This window comes from Somniosus microcephalus, chromosome 19 (genome assembly GCF_052327205.1).
Source record: "Somniosus microcephalus isolate GS21.2 chromosome 19, FLI_Smic_1.0, whole genome shotgun sequence".
In the NCBI taxonomy this organism is placed as follows: domain Eukaryota; kingdom Metazoa; phylum Chordata; class Chondrichthyes; order Squaliformes; family Somniosidae; genus Somniosus; species Somniosus microcephalus.
In genome coordinates this window covers 17,745,500-17,754,655 of record NC_141005.1, presented here as the reverse complement: position 1 = coordinate 17,754,655, position 9,156 = coordinate 17,745,500, and positions in this window count along the sequence as shown.

The following is a 9,156-nucleotide window of genomic DNA, read 5'->3' as shown; positions in this document are numbered from 1 at the left end:
ACTTACCTAGTGCGCCAGTCGTTGAGCTGTGGGCCCGCATGGGATTCCGATCCTGGGCCTGCTCCAACTGCCGGCGTGCAGTGTTTGCGTATCCCAGGGGCGCAGTTAGTTCGAAGCTGGGATCACGTGGGCCATGGAGAGCCAATCGTAGCAGGAATCTCTATTCATAGATTTGACAGGAAGACCTGTCAAATCTATGAAATAGAGAACGGCCCCAAAACTTAAAATAATTTTTTAAAAATCACATTTTAAAAATAACTATAAATTACATAAAATAACTATTTTAAACAATCATTTAAATTTTTGAAAAAATTAATTACAGTTTTTAACGGGGCTAAAAAATAAACTTACCTTTCTTTAAAGTATTTAAAAATAATAAACCTGTGGAAAAAATGTTTTAATTTTACTTAATTCACCACTTACCTTGTTAAAAGCAGGCCTTGCGACTGCTTTTTAAAGTGTAAGTGCTGGAGACTTACCCTCCCGGAGAAACCTGGAAAAAAAAACGGAAGTTCGATGCGCACGCGCTGCCTCTCTGGCGCACGCGTTCGACTTCTGAACCCCTTCTTTCAAGGGAACAGAAGTTCCGGTTTCCCACGCATGCGCAGTGCATGCATGAAACCGGCACTTTCGTTGGCCCTGCGCGTGAGTACCCAGTGCGTACTCACCCGTGGAGACCCGAATTTCTGGCCCAATATTATCCCTGAACTGCTGTGGCCTCTGAGTCAGAGTTTTGCAATTTTATGTGCATGTGTGGGCCGATTTGTGCCTGCACTGTTGCAACTCTTTTGAACTACGCCGTGCTGACTTAGATAGAAACAGCAAATGCCGGAAATACTCAGCAGGTCAGGCAGCATCTGTGGAGAGGGAAACAGTCAATATTTAAGGTCGATGAGCTTTCCTTAGAATCTATTTCGGATTTCCAGCATCTGCAGTATTTTGCTTTTGTATTGGTGCTGACTTAGACTTAGGCAAGTGTTGGTCACGTTACTGTAGAACCTTAGTCACGTGGCCATTTTGTTTGTGAGTGTGTGTGTAAGTCCAAACAGTTGACAGGCTAATTGGAGATGGTGGGATCAACCTGACCCTCAACATGCTCACATTTGCATGCTTTTTATTGGTTGAATAGCAATCTGGAGTGGGAAACCTGGCTGATTTTCCTTCCTTTTTGGCCATGTAACTATAGCAGGGTGGGAGTTCTGTCCACCGACTGGTCAGGCCTTTGACCTCACCACAAATCCTTGGACCGGGGTCACATTAATAATCAGGATGGACAGACTGTTTCCGTGGAGGTTGACCTCCATCAGGGTAGCACTCTGGTGCGACAATTGGTCTCGCCAACCCCCAACATGTGCGAGGAGCTCATGGACTTCTTTGTCACTAAGATTGAGACCATTCGTTCAGCTGCCTCTGCTGCTTCCCTCCCTTTCCCCTAGCCCACCGGGTCAAACTTCCCCTGACGTTACCCCCTGCCCTAGTCCTGAACTCGTACCTTTCTCTAGTTTCTCTCCAACTCCCCTCATACCCTCACCGAGCTCATCTTGTCTATTAGACCCACCTCGTGCTCCCTCGACCCTATTCCCACCAAACTGCTGACCACCTAACCTGCCTTCCTGGCCCCCATGTTAGCTGATATTGTTGGCGCTTTTCTCTCCCCAGGTACTGTCCCCCTCCCCTTCAAATCTGCCTTCATCACTCCCTTCCTCAAAAAACCCAACCTTGACCCATCTGTCCTTTCAACTACTATCCCGTCTCCAACCTCCCTTTCCTCTCCAATGTCCTTGAACGTACTGTCACATCGAAAATCTGTGCCCATCTTTCCCACAACTCCATGTTTGAACCCCTCCAATCAGGTTTCCACCCCTGCCACAGTACTGAAGCGGCCCTTCTCAAAGTCACAAATGACATCCTATGTGACTGTGACCATGGTAAGCTATCCCTCCTCATCCTTCTCGACCTGTCTGCAGCCTTTGACACGGTTGACCACACCATCCTCCTCCAACGCTTCTCCACCGTCGTCCAGCTGGGTGGGACTGCACTCGCCTGGTTCCATTCTTATCTATCTAATCGTAGCCAGAGAATCACCTGCAATGGCTTCTCTTCCTGCTCCCACAGTGTTACCTCTGGTGTCCCCCAAGGATCTATCCTTGGCCCCTCCTATTTCTCATCTGCCCCTCAGTGACATCATCTGAAAACACATCATCAGTTTCCACTTGTATGCTGACACCCAGCTCTACCTCACCACTACCTCTCTCGACCCCTCCACTGTCTCTGATTTGTCACGCTGCTTGTCTGTCATCCAGTACTGGATGAGCAGAAATTGCCTCCCAACTAAATATTGGGAAGACCGAAGCCACTGTCTTAAGTCCCCGCCACAAATTCTGTTCCCTAGCCACTGACTCCATCCCACTTCCTGGCCACTGTCTGAGGCTGAACCATGTAGTGTCCGTGTGTAGATAAAGACACTGAAGACAGGAGTTGGTTCATAGGTATTTACTAAGCGGGTGGGGTGGGGGGGTTTCTAAAGGATATACACAATACACAGGCTTATATAGCCCAAGTGGCAATTACCGGCATTACGCACACCTGGGGCTCTTAAAGGCACATACACCATAATTGCTCTTAAAGGCACATACACCACAATTCCTCCCCTTCTAGCTAACTAGTACATCATATCTTAAGTAATTATTAATTACATGTTATATGCAAAATAATATACATTGCTGTATTAATTAATTATAAGTTAGTCTCTCAGGAGGCTTCCTGACTCGGTCCGGATAACGCCTCGGGGGTGTAGTGGTTTCTGGTGGTGTAGTAGGTTCTTCTGGCAAGGCTGATTCAGCTTGAAGGCCAGTGTCGGGTTCATCGGGCTCCAGTATCACCGGATCGGAGGTAGATATGGGTATCTCTACTTCATCGTTAGATGTATAGAGTGGTGGTGTAGGTTGTCCCTTTTCGGATGACTTGATGATTTGGTCAGCATGGCGCCTTATTATGCTGTCTCCGATGTCCACGGTATACATCAGTGGTCCTAATCGTGTGCAGATAGTTCCAGGCTGCCATTTCTCGGTACGGTAGTCCCGGGCCAAAACCGGTTGGCCTATCTGGAAGGCCCTAGTTGGCCTTTCATTCATGCCCTGAAACTGCCGGTTCTCCACGTCCCTTCGGATGTTGGGCTTGACCAAATCCAGCCGGCATCTTAGGTTTCTATTGTAGAACATCATGGCGGGAGTTTGGTTAGTAACCATATGCGTTGCATTCCTATATGCAAATAAGAAGTTATCCACCTTGTGCTGAAGTTTTATGTCTTCATTACCCATGGCCTTGATGGCCTTCTTGAAGGTCTGGACAAACCTTTCAGCCAATCCATTGGTGGCGGGATGGTATGGGGCGGACGTGTAGTGCTTTACCCCATTGTTCTTTAAGAACTTTCTGAATTCTTCGGACACAAATTGCGGTCCATTATCAGAACATATCTGCTCCGGCAGCCCATTCCTGGCAAATATGGTCCTTAATACTGTGATGGTTTTTTCCGTGGTGGTGGAGGACATCTTTATTACCTCCGGCCACTTGGAGTGTGCATCAACTGCGATTAAGAACATTGAGTCCATAAATGGACCAGCAAAGTCGATGTGCACCCTTTGCCAGGGAAATGAGGGCCACTCCCATGGATGTAGAGGGGCCTGTGGCGGAGCATTTTGGACCTTCTGGCATCCTAGGCAGCTCTTGTTCATGTCTTCGATGTCTCCATCGATACCTAGCCACCATACAAACGCCCTAGCTAGGTTCTTCATTTTCACTCCACCCAAATGCCCCTCGTGAAGCTCCTTTAGCACTTTATCCTGGAGTTTGGGTGGAATCACCACTCTGGATCCACACATCAAGGTTCCTCGGCACACTGACAGCTGTTCTCTTCTTTGCGAGAATGCTGGCAACAGTGGTTCGCCATGTGCTGGCCATCCCTTCACTGTTAAATCGTAGACCCGTGAGAGAGTAGGGTCATTTCTTGTCTCCCTTTCAATGGCAGAATTTGTCACCGGTAGACATTCCACTATGGTAGAGTGGAATATCTCTACTGGGTCTACTGTAGGTGCCTCTTCTATCGTTGGCAACGGTAGGCGTGATAAACCGTCAGCATTCCCATGCTGTTTTGACCCTTTGTATTCAATGTTGTATTGGTGTGCCCCTAGAAAAAGGGACCACCTCTGTAGTCTTTGTGCCGTCATAATGGGGACACCTTTTTTAGGGTTGAATATGGAGATGAGGGGTTGATGGTCAGTCAGCAAGGTAAATTTTTGTCCGTGTAGGTAATGGTTGAATTTCTTCACTCCCCATACCAGGCTGAGTGCTTCCCTGTCTATCTGGGCATAGTTACGCTCAGCTGAGTTCAATGAGCGTGACGCAAAAGCTATCGGCCGTTCCGAGCCATCAGGGAATCTATGGGACAATACCGCTCCTATGCCGTAAGGGGATGCATCGCACGCCAGTCTGATTGGTAGTGATGGGTTGTAATGAGCCAAAATTTTCTCGGATGTGATTAAGTCTTTACATTTATGGAAGGCACGTTTACAGTCTTCGTTCCATTTCCAAATCACTCCTGTCTGTAGAAGATCATTAAGAGGGTGTAGAATAGTTGATAAGTTCGGTAAAAATTTATGATAGTAATTTATTAATCCCAGGAATGACCTTAATTGTGAAACATTTTCAGGTGCTGGGGCTTTTATAACTGCTTCAATTTTTTCAGGTGACTTATGCAACCCTTCCTTATTAATTATGTGGCCACAATATGATATCTGATTTTGGAAAAATTCGCACTTGGGGCGATTTGCTCGTAGGCCCCGTTCTTTCAGCCTAGTGAGCACCTGTTCCAAATTGGCAAGGTGCTCGTTGTCGTTTTCTCCTGTTATAAGGATGTCGTCTAGGTAGCATTGAGTCCCCGGAATCCCTTGCAGGACTTGCTCCATAGCTCTTTGCCAGATAGCTGGAGCTGATGCTATTCCAAAAACCAGTCGATTGTACTGGTACAGGCCTTTGTGTGTGTTTATTGTGAGATACTTTTTAGAGGTCTCCTCAACCTCCATCTGTAGATATGCCTGTGCCAAGTCAATTTTTGTGAAACGTTTCCCTCCGGATAGTGAGGCGAAAATATCTTCTATCCTCGGAAGAGGATACTGTATCGTGTGAAGGACCGGGTTTACAGTCACCTTAAAGTCCCCACAGATGCGAATTTTTTTCTGTTCCTCAGAGTTATTTTTCAATGTTTTTTTCATGACTGGAACGATGGGTGTTGCCCATTCGCTCCAATCTATTTTGGATAATACGCCTGCCTTTTCCAAATTCTTCAGCTCTGCCTCGACTGCCGGACGTATTGCGTATGGCACCGGTCTTGCCTTAAAAATTTTTGGAATTGCTGTATCTTCCACTTTTATTGAGGCGGTGATGCCTTTCAAGGTTCCTAGTTTCTCTTGAAACACTTCTTTGGCGTTGGCCAAGATGTCTTTTAATCGTTCAGGTATGATGTCATCATTGTTTTTTTCCTTACTGGTCACCGTCAGTGCCTGAATGGAGTGCCAGTCTAAACGTATCTTCCTTATCCATTCACGTCCCAACAACGGTGGACCACCATCTTGTAGAATGTATAAATGCAACTTTTGTATTTCTTTGCCGTTGTATACCACAGGCACCCTTATTTTTCCTTTGGGGTAGACTTTCTACCCCGTATATGTTTTTAAGATAATGGATGTGTCTTTTAGAGGTATATGCGAAAATAGCCTCTCGTAATCTCGTCGATTTATTACGGTTAGAGCTGATCCTGTATCTAGCTCCATTTTAACTGGGGACCCTGCTATTGTGAGGGTAACCCAAATGGTTTGGTAATCCTCTTTGGCAAGTACATTATGTAATTTGAGACAGCTTAGTCTCTTGTTTCCGGAGTCGCTATCGCTATTCTGGTCTTCGGAGCTATTGTCCGTCATCATTTGTACCTTCCTGTACTTTTCTTTATTGATTTTTTGTTTTCTGTCAGTGGATTTATTTTGTCCAGATTGGCATACCCGTGCAATGTGTCCAATCTTACCACATTGCCTGCATGCTTTGCCCTTGAACCAGCAGTCCCTCTGGTTATGGGTGGATCTGCCGCAGCGATAACATCTTCCGAACTCCTGTGTCATTTTATGGGTGCCGAAGTCCTGTGTCTCTTGTTGTATCTCTGCAGCTCCTTTTGCTGCTGCTTCGTATGATACAGCCATACTGAAAGTTTTGTCCAATGTTAAATCTTTTTCAGAAAGCAGTTTTTTTTGTGTTCCTTCACTTAAGAGACCGCAAACAAATTTGTCTCGAAGATAATCCGATAGTCCTGCTCCGAATTGGCAGTACTTTGATAGCTTTCTTAATTCGGTTAGGTAATCAGCGTTACTTTCATTCTTGTGTTGATTTCTCTTGAAGAACTTGAATCGTTCCGCTATCAGCAGCGGTGTTGGGTTTAAATGCTCCTGCAGGGTATCAACAATTTCTTTAAAAGTCTTGTCCTTTGGTTTGGCTGGAGTGATTAAATTTCGTAACAGCCCGTATGTCTTCGTGCCCATTAAGTTCAGAAGTACTGAAGCTTTTTTTTCATCTGTTATTCCATTTGCAGTGCAATAAACCTCTACTCTTTCCACGTATGTAGTCCAATCTTCTATTTCGCCATCAAAAGCCTCAATATTACCAGATTTAGGCATTTCAGAAAAGATATGGCGCTTCCCGCGCTTTTTTTTTTCTCTCTGTAGCAACGATATGGCGCTTCCCGCGCTTTCCCGCCGCTGCTACCGATAACAACGCTGTTTTACTGTGGTTTCCGTTTATTCACTGTTGGAGACTCGTTCCCGACGGAGGTCTAAACGCTGACCTGCTTGCCGCACCGGCCGTCTCTCGAGTGCACCCTCCCAGTCCGTTATTGCTTGCCTCCGATTTCGCTGCCTGTCTCAGCTGTAGAGCCCGCCGCTGGAGCTCCAGCCTGATGCCCAGGAAGGATTAGCGCAGTACCTGTCACCAGCTTGGGCAGCTGGTGAAACCACAGTTTCTCTTACTTCCTTGAGTCTTCTGGACGCTGGAGGAATCGATGTCCTTGAGGTGCTGCCGAATTGCAGGTAAGTCCGATCCCATCCTCGGCGCCACTGTAGTGTCCGTGTGTAGATAAAGACACTGAAGACAGGAGTTGGTTCATAGGTATTTACTAAGCAAGTCTGGGGGGGGGGGGTTTCTAAAGGATATACACAATACACAGGCTTATATAGCCCAAGTGGCAATTACCGGCATTACGCACACCTGGGGCTCTTAAAGGCACATACACCATAATTGCTCTTAAAGGCACATACACCACAAACCAGACCATTCACAACCTTGGTGTCCTATTTGACCCCGAGATGAGCTTCTGAACCCATAACCACTGCATTACCAAGTCCACCTACTTCCACCTCCGTAACATTTCCTGTCTCTGCCCCTGCCTCAGCTCATCTGCTGCTGAAACCCTCATCCACTCGACTCTTAGGCAGTCCCTCGGAACCGAGGATGACTTGCTGCCACACTAAAAATGAGCTCGCAGGTGACTGATGAGTCCAATGCGGGACCTACAGTCTCTGTCACAGGTGGGGCAGACGGTGGTTGAAGGGGCAGGTGGGTGGGGTGCTTGGGTTGACGTGCGCTCCTTGCGCTGCCTGCGCTTGGCTTCTGCTTGCTCTCGGCAAAGAGACTCGAGGTGTTCGACGCCTTCCTGGATGCTTCTCCTCCACTTTGTGCGGTCTTGGGCCAGGGATTCCCAGGTGTCGGTGGGGATGTTACACTTTTTCAAGGAGGCTTTGAGGGTGTCCTTGAAGCATTCCCTCTGCCCACCTGGGGCTCTCTTGCCATGCCGGAGCTCCGAGTAGAGCGCTTGTTTTGGGAGTCTCGCATCGGGCATGCGGACAATGTGACCCGTCCATCGGAGCTGATTGAGCGTGGTCAGAGCTTCGATGCTGGGGATGTTGGCTTGAGCAAGAACACTGACGTTGGTGCGCCTATCCTGCCAATGGATTTGCAGGATCTTGCGGAGGCAGCGTTGGTGGTACCTCTCCAGTGCTTTGAGGTGCCTGCTGTACATGGTCCATGTCTCTGAGGCATACAGCAGGGCGGGTATCACTGCTGCCCTGTAGACCATGAGCTTAGTGCCGGGTTTGAGGTCCTGGTCTTCAAACACTCTCTTCCTCAGGCAACCGAAGGCTGCACTGGCACACTGAAGGCGGTGTTGGACTTCGTCATCGACGTCTGCCCTTGTTGACAGTAGGCTCCCGAGGTATGGAAAGCGGTCCACGTTGTCCAAGGCCTTGTCGTGGATTTTGATAATCGGGGGGCAGCACTGTGTGGTGGGGGCAGGTTGGTAGAGGACCTTTGTCTTACGGATGTTTAGTGTAAGGCCCATGCTCTCGTATGCTTCGGTGAAGGTGTTTACGATGGTTTGGAGTTCGACCTCCGAGTGAGCGCAGACGCAAGCATCGTCTGCGTACTGTAATTCGACGACAGAGGATGGGACGACCTTGGATCTGGACTGGAGGCGACGGAGGTTGAACAGTTTCCTGTTTGTTCTGTCTTAATCTAAATGTACACTCTCGGGAGCTGCAAGCCTACATTTCGTTGTACTGCACTTGTGCACTAACAATGACAAAGTTGATTATGATTATGATGATTATGAAATTAGCTCTACTACAGTGGGGAGCTTACTGAGGGTGAGATGGAGCATTGCGGCAAGGAAGATTGAGAAGAGCGTTGGTGCGATGACACAGCCTTGCTTGACCCCGGTTCGTACGTGACTTAGGTCTGTGATGGAACCGTTGGTCAGGATCACGGCTTGCATATCGTCGTGAAGCAGGCGGAGGATAGTGACAAACCTTTGAGGGCAGCCAAATTTGTGGAGGACACTCCATAATCCCTCACGGTTGACAGTGTCAAAGGCCTTTGTGAGATCAAAGAAGGTCATGTGCAGTGGTTGGTGCTGTTCCCTGCATTTCTCTTGTAATTGACGTGCGGTGAAGAGCATGTCCATTGTGCCCCTTCGTGGTCGGAATCCGCATTGCGACTCGGGGAGGAGCTCTTTGGCCACTGGGAGAAGGCGATTGAGGAGGATTCTTGCGATGACTTTCCCTG